The sequence below is a fragment of the Aquarana catesbeiana genome, linkage group LG05 (assembly GCF_042186555.1).
Source record: "Aquarana catesbeiana isolate 2022-GZ linkage group LG05, ASM4218655v1, whole genome shotgun sequence".
Classification (NCBI taxonomy): domain Eukaryota; kingdom Metazoa; phylum Chordata; class Amphibia; order Anura; family Ranidae; genus Aquarana; species Aquarana catesbeiana.
The window spans coordinates 47,196,648-47,209,844 of record NC_133328.1 but is presented as its reverse complement, the minus strand read 5'-3'; positions in this window follow the sequence as shown (position 1 = coordinate 47,209,844).

Genomic DNA, 13,197 nt, shown 5'->3' with positions numbered 1-13,197 from the left:
AATTCCACTCGTCTGCTTGCATTTTGCGAGTGGATTTTAAGGGCTGGCGAGGAAGGGCTGCCAGGGAGCGGGGCGAGCACCGCCGACAGGCGGGTTGTATGGGAGTTGTTCTCCCAGCGATCGGAGGGGCAGAGAGAGGAGAGCCGCCGCCCAGATGATGAACATAACAGCTTTAATTTCAACAGCTGTGTATTCCATTCCCCGCTGCGTGCCGTCACATACAGCCCCCTCCTCTTTGTCCGGGCACTTTGATAGACAGGTCACCCGTCCAATCCTGGGACGGGTGATCTGTCTATCAAAGTTCCCCGGACAAGGGGGAGGGGCTGTGACAGTACGTGGCGGGGAATACACAGCTATTGAAATGAAAGCTGTTATGTTCCCCACGCTTTGATCATCCAGGCGGCGGCTCTCCTCTCTCTTCCCCTGCACAGGTAGGCTACATTGGTGGCTACAGGCTGGATTGGTGGACACAGGCTGCATGGTGGACACAGGCTGCATTGGTATACACAGGCTGCATTGGTATACACAGGCTGCATTGGGGGACACAGGCTGCATTGGTGAACTGACAAGCATGTAGCATGTAGTGAAAAGCTGTGTTGAAATATTAAACCAGTCCCCAACGTAATTTTCTTCAAAAGGTGCTCCTGTGCAAAAAAATTTTGAAAAGTGCTGTAGTGCTCCCGAAAATATCACACTGTAACCTGTGCTCTACACACCACCTTTGTGCTTTAACTCACCAGATGGTATGGACCCCTTAGCAACACTGCATGTGGGTCTATCAGTCTTAGGCTGGTGAGCAGGGAGATGACACTTCATTTATGTCTTCCTTTATAGTTGCGACTCGTACATGAAGGAGAGAGAATCCATATAGTGTAGAATGCTTTGTTTAATTGAATAGAAGATTAAAATCACACTTACAATGTTCCAGAGTAAAATGCATTTGTCAATCATCCTAAAATATGGCAGTCCGCTCGCTCCAGGAAGCAGCTTGGTTCATTCAAAACCTCACTTGCATTCCACCACTCGCCGGACGTGATGCCACTGAGGAACCGGAATCTACGTTGATGCGTTTCCCCCCTCCCACAGGGTGTTATCAAAGATAAAGATCACAGCTTCTCAGCTTAATTATATAGTTATGATGCGCGGACCTATTCTGCTCACATGATCATGTCATATCCTCTTAGGTGTACTTGGCTTCAAATACACCCAGGCTACTTCCTTTCTCCTTTTACAGTGCCATTTAACATTCACATGCTGCTGGCACCATGTCCTACTGATTGTACTAACAATCACAGGCATAATTTGGTGCTAGCTTTCTACTACTATTCTATTTATTTAAAACACTGCTAAAATGGTTTTATATCAGACCCTGACAGACAATCCAATGTTGTACTTTAGAATATAAACTGGAAAAAAATGAAAAATAAATAAATAAAAAATGTATAATTATACCTAAACATAAAATAAAAATAAATATAAAGATAAAAAAATATATACAATAAAAAATATATCAATATAAATGGTATGAAATAGGAAAAATATAGGAAATAAAAATAAAGATAAAAAATATGAAAATGTTTTTATTAAATATAACTGAAAAAAAATTAAAAATCCTAAGAATGCTTTACCAATTGGACAATAAACAGTTCAACTCTAATTCTATATTCAACCCCTTGGGGGTCATAGTATTTAACAAATAGATCCATTTGGTTTTGTTCTGAGAAATACCCTTTTTAAGGTTACCTCCCCTCCAATGCGGTAGTACCCTATCAATTCCACAAAACGTCAGTGATGTGGAGTCTCAATTGTGAACCAATCTATAGTGCTTGGATAGGCTATGGTTTATGTTCACATGTTGTTCACATGTTCGCGAAGCCTTACTCCAAGCTTTCTTGTGATTCACATACTGGAGCTTGCATGGACATTCAAGCAAATAAGTTACATGTGTGCTTTCGCAGGAAATTAACTTATCTATTTGGAAAGTTGTCCCTTTACTGTGCGAATTCAAAGGAGTGGTTTTTCTTTTCCTATTTTTGATTGTCTTACATGCTACACATCTCCCACATGTGAAAAAACCCACCTGATCTAGAAATGTATACATTTTTTGGGGAGGGTTAACTACATTTTTTGCCAGCTTATTTTTCAAAATGGGAGGCCTAGTATAGGTAAATTGTTGCTTATTTGGTAAAATTTTACATATGGTCTGATCCTTCAAAAGTATTGACCAATGCGCTTGCGTATTATTTTTTCAACCTGCTTATATTGCCTTGAAAAACTGGCCAGCCCATATTTACTGCTCCTTTTTTCTTTATTTTGCAACATTAGATCTCTATTAGATTTTAAAACCTTCTTTTGTTCTGAGTAAATCTTTGGGCCTGTAACATTTTTCTTGGAATCTCTCTATAGTGGTTGCTGTTTGGCTATGATAATCTGCTTCATCATCACAATTCCTACAAATTCTCATCATCTGGCTCTTTGGTACCCCATTTAGCCATCTTGGATGATGATAGTTTCCTTTTGGAATATAACCATTCCTATCAACCTCCTTGAAATAGGTTTGTGTATTTCATTTACCATTTTTATTAATAATTACCAGATCTAAAAAATTTACAGCCATTTTATCATTTGTTTCTGAAAATGAAATTCCATATTTATCGTTGTTTATTTCTTGTAAAAAATTCAAGAAAATTTCTTGCGTTCCCGCCCACACAACAAGGATATCGTCGATATACCTCTTGTTTAATTTCAGTTCTGGTCTAAATTTCCCATTTATGGCTTCATGGTCCCATTTGCTCATAAAGATGTTTGCTAAGGGCGTGTATTTGGCCCCCATGGCAACTCCCTTTTTCTGCCTATAATGATTACCATCATGCCAAAAGAAGTTTTCACTTATGGCCAAATCTAGTGCTTTTACCAGGATTTTTTTTGTTTTCTTTTTAGATCTGTCCTTTGTAAGGCCCATGCTATTGCCGCTAAGGAATAGCTTTGCTTGATGTTTGTATATAGCAAGTTCACATCAATACTCGCAAGAATACAATCATCTGTAACTTCTACATATCTAACCAGGTTTATCAACTCCTTGCTGTCTTTCTGATAGGCCGGAAATTCTTAGGACAATGATTGGAAAAAACAATCCAAATATTCTCCCAGCCTACTGAAGAGAGAATCAATGCCACTTACTATTGGTCTACCCGGAGGTTTAACCCTGCATTTGTGAATTTTTAATATTTGGTATATGACTGGCATTCTAGGGGCATCGGGTATTAAATATCTAGCTTCTTTTTTGTTGATTAATTCTTCCCTCTGTGCCTTTTTAACAAATTTCTTTAGTTTGGCCTTATATTTATTGGTGGGGTTCCCCCTTAATTTTTCATATGTATCCCGGTCCTCTACCAGTCTATTTAGTTCTGCCAAATAATCAGTTTTATTTAAAATCACCAGTCCTCCTCCCTTATCTGCTGGTCTTATAACCACCTCTTTTATTTTTTTCTAACATTTTTAGGCCTCTTCCTATATCTTTCTTCCACCTTCCTGATGTAATATTTAAATCTTCAAGTTCCTGTTCTACCAGGGTCCTGAAAACTTCATAAAAGTGGCTATTAGGCCACTTTTTAACCCTATTATTAGGCCACTTTTTAACCCTAGGCTACCTTGGAGTTAAACACAGAATTATTTCTAAGCTGTGTATGTTTAAATTGATTATCTTCCTGCCCTCATATTGTTTACCATTGGCATAGTACTTTTTGATATTAATTTTTCTCAGAAATTTTTGTAGGTCTATAAAAACATTGAATTTATTAAGATTCCTGTCTGGGGCAAATTTCGAACCTAATGCTAAAACACGCATCTCATCTTCTGTGAAAACAGCACTGCTTAAATTAAAAATTCCTTGTCCTACATCTCTTTTTCCTCTGCCCTCCTCTACTTCTCTGTTTCTTTCCTCTCTTGTTTTGTATTGTGGTGGTGTGTTGTGATACCAAGGTGTCCATTCTCCCTCCATTCTCTCTGATGGGATGTATTCTCTCCCTCTTCCCCTGTGATTGGGTTTCCCCCTCCCCCTCCATGGAGGACCTCTGTAACCTCTTCTTGGAAAACCCCCTCCTTGGAAAATACTCACTCACCAGAAGAAGAAGATCTACAGTACAAAATGCTCAGGTATTACATCCAGAAAATAAGGTTATCCATAAGGCATGGATGAGTGAATTGGGGGTGGAGGAACTTGACTAGCCTGCACAGAGTCCTAACCTCAACCCGATAGAGCACCTCTGGGAGGAATCAGAGTGGAGACTGCGAGCCAGGCCTTGTCCAACATCAGTGCCTGACATCACAAATGGGCTTCTGGAAGAATGGTCAAACATTCCCATAGACACACTCCTGAACCTTGTGGACAGCCTTCCCAGAAGAGTTGAAAATGTTATAGCTGCAAAGGGAGGGCCAACTCAATTTTGAACCCTACGGACCAAGACTGGGATGCCATTAAAGTTCATGTGTGTGTAAAGGCAGGTGTCCCAATACTTTTGGCAATATAGTGTATCTTGCCGCCTCAACCTCCGCAACATCTCCATCTCTCGGCTCGACTACTGCAACTCCCTTCTCATTGGCTTACCTCTAAATAGTTTATCTCCCCTTCAATCCATCATGAATGCTGCTGCCAGACTCATCCACCTTACCAACCACTCAGTATCTGCTACACCTCTGTCAATCCCTCCACTGGCTTCTGCTAACCCAACAAATTCAATTCAAAATACTGACAACTACCATATATACTCGAGTATAAGTCGATCCGAATATAAGCCGAGGACCTACTTTTACCACAAAAAACTGGGAAAACTTATTGACTCGAGTATGAGCCTCACTGTGTCCATTGCATTCCTAACTGTGTCCATTGCAGCCTCAGTGTATGTCTCCTGTGTATGCATTGCAGCCTCAGTGTATGCATTGCCGATCTCCCTACCTGATCAGCCATGTCATGCAGTTAGACGGCGGCCACCCAGTGTTCAAAAGCCTCCTCCTTGTCCTCCGTGATAGGCAGAACACTCAGTTTCCCAGCAGTCAGTGTTCAGTGTTCCACCTCTCGTTCTCATTGGATGAGAATGAGAGGACGTCCATGATAGGCGGAACACTGACTCACTGCTGGGAAACTGAGTGTTCCCCTATCAGGGACGAGGAGGAGGCGGGCCTTTTGAACACTGGTTGGCTGCCGTCTGAGCATTACACGGCTGATCAGGTAGGGAGATGGCACCGTGACTCGAGTAAGAGCCGAGGGGGGCACTTTCAGCACAAAAAAATGTGCTGAAAAACTCGGATTATACTCGAGTATACACAGTACTTACAAAACCATCCACAACTTAGCCCCCAGCTACATCACTAGCCTAGTCTCAAAACATCAACCTAATCGTTCTCTTAGTTTCTCTCTAGACCTCCTGCTCTCTAGCTCCCTCATCCCCTCATCACCTCCTCCCATGCTCGCCTCCAGGACTTTTCCTGAGCCTCTCCAATCCTATGGAACTCCTTACCCCAACCTGTCCTATTATCTCCTACTCTATTAGCTTTTAGACGAACCCTGAAAACCCTCCTCTTCAGAGAAGCCTACCCTACCCACACCTAACAACTGTACGGCTATTTTCTCCATCAGCTCATCCTCCACAGTTATTACTTTTTGTATCACTTGACCCTCCCTTCTAGATTGTAAGCTCTATGGAGCAGGGCCCTCTGATTCCTACTGTATTGAATTGTATTGTAACTGTACTGTCTGCCCCCATGTTGTAAAGCGCTGCGCAGACTGTTGGCGCTATATAAATCTTGTACAATAATAATATTTTTTTTTGTCTGATTGTATTGTACTATTTTTGCCGCACATTTGTTTTATCTGTAAACTATTTAAAGTGATAGCAAAGCTGGAGTTAGTATTTGATGTAATGAATGTAACCTTGAAGGCCTGTTCACACCAAACATTTCCCACACTGCAGGGGATTGTGCTGCCCTTGTCAGAGGCATGCGGGCGCCAATGAACCGTTAATGGCACTCCAAACATATCTCGCAAATGCAGTGCAGTTATGGCCACAGAATCGCATGGTACTGCATTATCATGCGGTTTAGTGTGGGGTGTTATGAAAAAGTATTTTCAGTAGTGCTCAATTAATGGGCTGTCAAAACCGGACCGCACGGGACTGCATGGGAACACACACGTTCCAGTGGGAAACGGCCCTAAGAAAATGATGTGGAGGAAGGTACGACTGCAGATTCCACCATGCATTGTGACCAATAGAATAGGACATTTGCGAGAACTGTCAAAAGAGTTACCAAATGTAGTAACCAGTTTAAACGGCTCAAAAAAACTGAAAACAACTTACAAGGTATGCAAATCTGAACTCAGCAATGGGGCATAATGCATTGATATAGGTAATGTGGAGGAACTAAAGTCATTGGCAGAAAGTTAATGTGACAGGAATAGTTACATGCTTGACTGCAAATTATGTAACATCAATGAGTAAGGATAAAGGCAGAAATCAAAACTAATTATTACAGTCTATAACACCAGCAGTAGATTTTGGTGGTATAACACCACCATCTAGTGACCAAGCACAGCGACACAGAAAATCAGTCTGATAATGAAGATTGCCCAAGGACCTGTAATAAAAGAGAGGATAAAACACACTGCTCACAACTTAGAGAGAAAACAGGAGTCATATAAATCATGTAGAACACAAAGGGCACACCGAATCTATGCAAATCTCATCCTGTCCCACAGTACTTGTTTACTAGTTTAACCACTTGATCTCTGGAAGATTTACCCCCCTTAGTGACCAGGCCATTTTTTGCGATACGGCACTGCGACTGCGTTACTTTAACTGACAATTGCGCGGTCATGCAACACTGTACATAAATTAAATTTATATAATCTTTTCCCACAAATAGAGTTTTCTTTTGCTGGTACTTTATTTTTTGTGCTATGACCAACAATTTTGAAAAAAAAAAAAAAAAAAAATATATATATATATATATATATATATATTTACTTTCTGCTATAAAACATATCCAATTAACAAAAAAAAATCGAATTTTCAACATAAATTTAGGCCAATATATATTCTGCTACATATTTTTGGTAAAAAAAAAAATCCCAATAAGCGTATATTGATTGGTTTGTGCAAAATTTATAGTGTCTACAAACTATGGTATATATATATATATATATATATATATATATATATACTAGTAATGGCGGTGATCAGCTACTTATAGCGGGACTGTGATCTTGTGGTGGACTAACTGACACTTTGTGGGAACCAGTGAAGCTAATAGAGTGAATCAGTGCTAAAAATATACACTGTCACTGTACTAATGACCCCGGCTAGGAAGGGTGATCAAAGAGTTGAATGTGTGCCTAACCAGTATTTTTGTGTTTACTATGTGGTGCCTTTACTAAGGGATGTACTGGATTTTGGTGCCTATGTGGTGCCTTTACTAAGGGATGTACTGGAAACAAAATCCAGCACATCCCTGCTGGCAGGACACAGCTCTGCCTTGTTTACATAGGCAGACCTCTGTCCTGTCTTCCTCCCCGTCGATCAGCGGGTGCTGGCGGCCATCCATTGGCCGGCACCTGCTGATTGGCTTGTGAGCAGTTGGCATGTCCCCCCTACCCGGAACACATCCCTTAGTGAAAACACCTCACAGTAAACACAAAAACACTGGTTAGGCACACATTTAACCCTTTGATTGCCCTAGATATTTAACCCCTTCCCAGCCAGTGTCATTAGTACAGTGACACTGTATTAGTGTCACTGGTTCCCTCAAAGTGTCAAAAGTGTGAGTTTGCAATATTGCAGTCCCACTATAGGTCGCTGATCGCCACCATTACTAGTAAAAAAATTGAAAAATAAATAAAAATTCCAGTATATATTGCATAGTTTGTAGACGCTATAACTTTTGCGCAAAGCAATCAATATATACGCTTATTGGGATTTTTTTTTTTACCCAAAATATGTTGCAGAATACATATTGGCTTAAATTTATGAAGAAATTAGATTTTTGAAAACATTTTATGGGATAGGTTTTATAGCAGAAAGTAAAAAATATTCAGGTTCTATTTTCAAAATTGTCGGTCTTTTTTTTTTGTTTATAGCGCAAAAAATAAAAAAACCCAGAGGTGGTCAAATACCACCAAAAGAAAGCTCTATTTGTGGGGAAAAATGACATACATTGTATTTATGTACAGTGTCACACGGCCACGCAATTGTCAGTTAAAGTAACGCAGTGCTGTATTGCAAAAAAATGGCCTGGTCATGAAGGGGGGGTAAATCTTCTGTGGTTAAAATGCACATACATATGCTACACTCAAAAAGGAATGGGGCATACAGTCCATGTAGGATGTGCTCTATGATATGGCAAAGTCACACTACACCGAATTCTCTTAAATCAGTATTAAACCTCAAAGCAAACAATTATTATATTATAGATTACCAATTGCTAGATGTAATGGCTGTATTCAATCCTTTTCTTTTGGCTTTCTTTCTGAGTTTCTGAGGCTTTACAGGCTTATTGGTATCAGGCGTGAGCTGCTTGCTGCTTCTAGTGTGTGTAGGGCTGTCACCTCCCTTATGGCAGTTGGGTCTAGCAAATTCCTTAAAGTGGTGTTCCACTCCAAAAAAAAAAAAAAAAATGCTTGAATGTGCCTGAAAAAAAAAAAAAAATTGGAATTTTTTTTTTTTTTTACTCACCTCTAAATGCTTGTTGCTAGGGAGTCCCTCGTAATCTGCCTCTTTCAGTGCCTGGGCTGGTGACATCACTTCCCCTGGGCACAGGAAGGGCTCAGCTCTGCTCCCTCTTGTCAATCATCTGGGACCCATTACAGGTCCCAGATGACTGAGCGGCCAATCACGGCGCGCGGCGCCGCTCGCGCATGTGCAGTGCGCCCACAGTTGCAATGCCGGCACCGCTGAACCGAGGGGGAGATGAGCGGGGCTTCGATCCCCCGCATCGCTGGACCCTGGGACAGGTAAGTGTCCAATTAAAAGTCAGCAGCTGCAGTATTTGTAGCTGCTGACTTTTATTTTTTTTTTAATGGGCCCTCCTCTTTAAGCCGTTCAGCCGATTCTGCTGGTCCTTCCTCATGGCTAAGCTATGTACAGTGTCCAGCACACCTACATGGTGTTTTTGTGGCCCAGGGCCTGTCCACAAGATAGGCCAAATTTATTGGGGCTGTAGCAGGAGCTCCTTTAAAATGAGGCTGTTCATTATGGCGGAAGCCACTTCCCCAAACCCACAATATTTGATGCCCATATACAGGTGCATCCCAAAAAAAGTAAATACCATCAAAAAATTAATTTAATTCAGTAATTCAATTCAAAAAGTGAAACTCGTATATTATATAGATTCATTACAAACAGAGTGATTTATTTAAAACATTTCTTTCTTTTAATTTTGATGATTATGGCTTACAGCTAGCGAAAACCCAAAATTCGGTAATATAAGAATTCAAGTGTTTGGTGTGTTTAGGTAAGCTCATATCAAATTGTTGAAAGAGAGCAAGCTCAGGGGATTTAATAATATATATCATGTATAAAGTCAAATATTTTGATCCAAAATTTCCATATTTTGGGACATCGCCACCAAATGTGAACCATAGAACCCTCTAGACCACAATTTCTAAAGAATTTAGAAGGGATTTGTCGATTTATTTTCGCTAATCTCAATGGAACCATGTACCATCGCAATGGAGTTTTGCAATTAGTTTCCACTAAAGCAGGGCTCGACAAACCCCGGGCGCCAGGTCGCATTTGCGACTAGAATTAGCGACCTGGCGCCTGGGGCGGCACAGCTGGGGGTATCCTGTCTCCGTGCGGACTCCGAACCCCCCCCCACCCCCGTGCGATCGCGTTGGGCCGCCGGTAATTGAGGCCGCGGCTTTGCGGCCTTCTTCGGTCCTTCTGGAATCTGGCGCCATCTTGTGGTGGCCGTTGGTATTACAACCAGCAATGCTAATGCAATGCTAATGGATAATGGATACCTGCCTGTTTTCACTACCCGCCCATCTCCTTCCCAAAGTAGAGAAGAAAGTGAGTGTGGGGATAGCCTTTTTTTTTTTTTTTTTCTTAATAGCTTTTATTTTTATTTATTTAAATTTTAAAGTAAAAACTGTTTTTTTTTTTTCTTAATTAAAATTAATTTATTTGTTATCTCCCTGCTTGGCCCCTTTCCCACAGGCTGTCTGATCAGGTTCGCCTGTCCGTTTTTCAGGCGGACCTGATCGGACCCTTAGAGCGCTTTCACACCGAGCCGCGGGGGGCGTCGGCGGTAAAGCGGCGCTATTTTTAGCTCCGCTTTACCGTCGTTTTAGTGGCGCTATTCGGCCGCTAGCGGGGCGGTCTTTCTGTGTAAATTTAAGATTAGTTTTTTTTTATATTGAAAATAAAGCTTTGTCGGTCGTTTAAAAAAAAACCTGGCTCCTAACTTTTTTAGCTGGCTCCTAGATTCCAAGAAAATTTGTCAAGCCCTGCACTAAAGACATATTGATTGATATTTCAGAGAGATTATTGATCCTTTTAAACCATTCTGAGAGTTCCCAAAAAAAATTAAGATCTTTTTCCTAGTGTTCTATATATGGGAGCTTATGTTCAGGTTCAATCAAAATACTATACATAATAGAAATATGGCCTGTTATAGGAGGTCTAGTAGTACAAGATTTTTCAAAAAGCGGTAATAGGAGTGGTTAATCAATTTTACTAAGTTTATTTTGTAAGAATAAAGTAATTAGGTTGTATCGAGATAGTTCTGGGGGGAGGTTATAATAATCCAGTGAATATAAATGTATTCCCAGATTTTAAAAAATGTAGTACATGTGACAAATCCCTATCCACCCACCATTGAAAATTGGACTGTGGAAAACTTTGCATTTCATTTGGAAATCCAGGTCCCAGAGTCTGGAGGAAGAGTGGAGAGGCACAGAATCCAAGTTGTATGAGGTCCAGTGTGAAGTTTCCACAGTCAGTGATGATTTGGGGAGCCATGTCATCTGCTGGTGTTGGTCCACTGTGTTTTATCAAGTTCAAAGTAAGTGCAGACATCTATCAGGAAATTGTAGAGAACTTCATGCTTCCCTCTGCTGACCAGCTTTATGGAGATGCTGATATCACCTGCCCACACTGCCAAAAACACCAATAGCTGGTTTAGTGATCAAGGTATCACTGTGCTTGCTTGGCCAGCAAACTCGCCTGACCTAAACCCCATAGAGAATCTGTGGGGTATTGTCAAAAGGAAGATGAGAGACACCAGACCCAACAATGCAGATGAGCAGAAGGCTGCTATCAAAGCAACCTGGGCTTCCATAACACCTCAGCAGTGCCACAGGCTGATCCCCTCCATGCCACCCTGTATTGATGCAGTAATTCATGCAAAAGGAGCCCCGACCAAGTATTGAGTGCATACTATAATGTACATGGACATACTTTTCAGTAAACCAATATTTCTGTATTAAAAATCCTTTTTTTTATTGGTCTTATGTAATATTCTAATTTTCTGAGATACTGAATTTTGGGTTTTCACTAGCTGTAAGCCATAATCATCAAAATGAAAAGAAATGCTTGAAATATATCACTCTGTGTGTAACACAGCTAGATAAAATATATGCGTTTCACTTTTTGAATTGAATTACTGAAATAAATGAACTTTTTGATTATATTCAAATTTTTTGAGGAGATGCACCTGTACAGTTGCAGTTGAAAATACTTGATGCTTCAATAAAGCTGCATACATTGTTACCTATAATAATTTTAATATATCTCATAGTATTATCCATGTGACAGACCTAGCCGGGACAGAGGCTGTTGGAGAGGACTGAATGCAAGCCTGTTGCCTTTTGATTATGGGCCCTGGATTTTCAATGGAACAATACTCTTTGTGAGGTGAATGAGAAATCCAGTCTGAACTGTACTAATCGGACTCAGTCGTGTATATATGTATATATTGTATGTTGTTTGATTCTGTTGAGGGACTCTTTGCTGTGGATTTGTGTCCCTGAAGAGGGAGGGGGGATTCCTCCAGCAGCCCCCTGCTGATAAGACTGATTCATACTGTTGGGACACATCCTGTGAGGAGATGCTGGTGTCATCAACTCCAACTACCTGTGTTTATGTTAATTGAATGAGCTGATCACATTGTCCTCTATACAATGTAGGAGATGGGACGACTCCTATTGGAGCTGCTGCTATTGTGAGAAAATGTCCTGTGATAATTAACTCAGTCTGGGCAAAAGGTCATGTCTCAGTCACCTAGGCTGTATAAAGGATAAGTTAATTAGCTCATGTTAATTAGGTTAATTAGGTTACAGTTGTATTGTTAGAGGAGGTTCCAACGGCATATAAAGTCTTGTAATTTTGATTCTAAATCAAGTTCATCGAGTTCATGTTAGCAACATGTTAGCAACAAGCAAGTGTCACCTTGTTTTGTGCTCAGAGAGGTTGGAATATCTGATATCTGTATACAGACTGGGAGGAAGTGGTATATGACAGAAGCACTCAAGCGGAGTGTGGGACGTTCCGTGACAATCCACTTTGGTGAAATAGCAGTTCCTAAAAGGTTGTGAAAAAATTGAGTTAGAAAAACTGTTCTATTTCATGCAACACACTAGTAGCTGGTTGGCTAGAATAGTCAAAATAAGTAAAGACAGCAGATAATTATATGAAAAACGATCATTTTGGCCCAACATCCCTGTCCTTTATTATCATATGGATAGAGCACTCACTATTGATATTCAATAATCTGTTGGTATATAATATGGCTAAAACTAAATGTAATGGTTCAGTTGTAATCCACAAGCAGTATCCAGAACCTGTGCAATTTTGACAATCCAACATAAGGGGCCAGCCTCCATTAAGTATCAAATAAGCCTTATCTGATCAGGCTCCCTATAACAGAATACCACAGCAACCAGACCATTACATAACAGTTACAATAACTAAACTAAAGATCAAAAATGTAATACATTGCAGCTTAGATGTGATGGCTGCATTAGTTTCCCTTTTCAAGCTAAGCAAATAAGCTAAGCAAGAATTGCAGCGCTCTTGTCAGTTCCAGTTGGGAAAATATATTCCTTAGAATTAATCTTCTGTAAACTACTACCCCCCCCCCAATGTGTAATGGATATGAAGAGATGTAGACATGCTTGTAGCCCATATCAGGAGAGCAGCCTAGGGT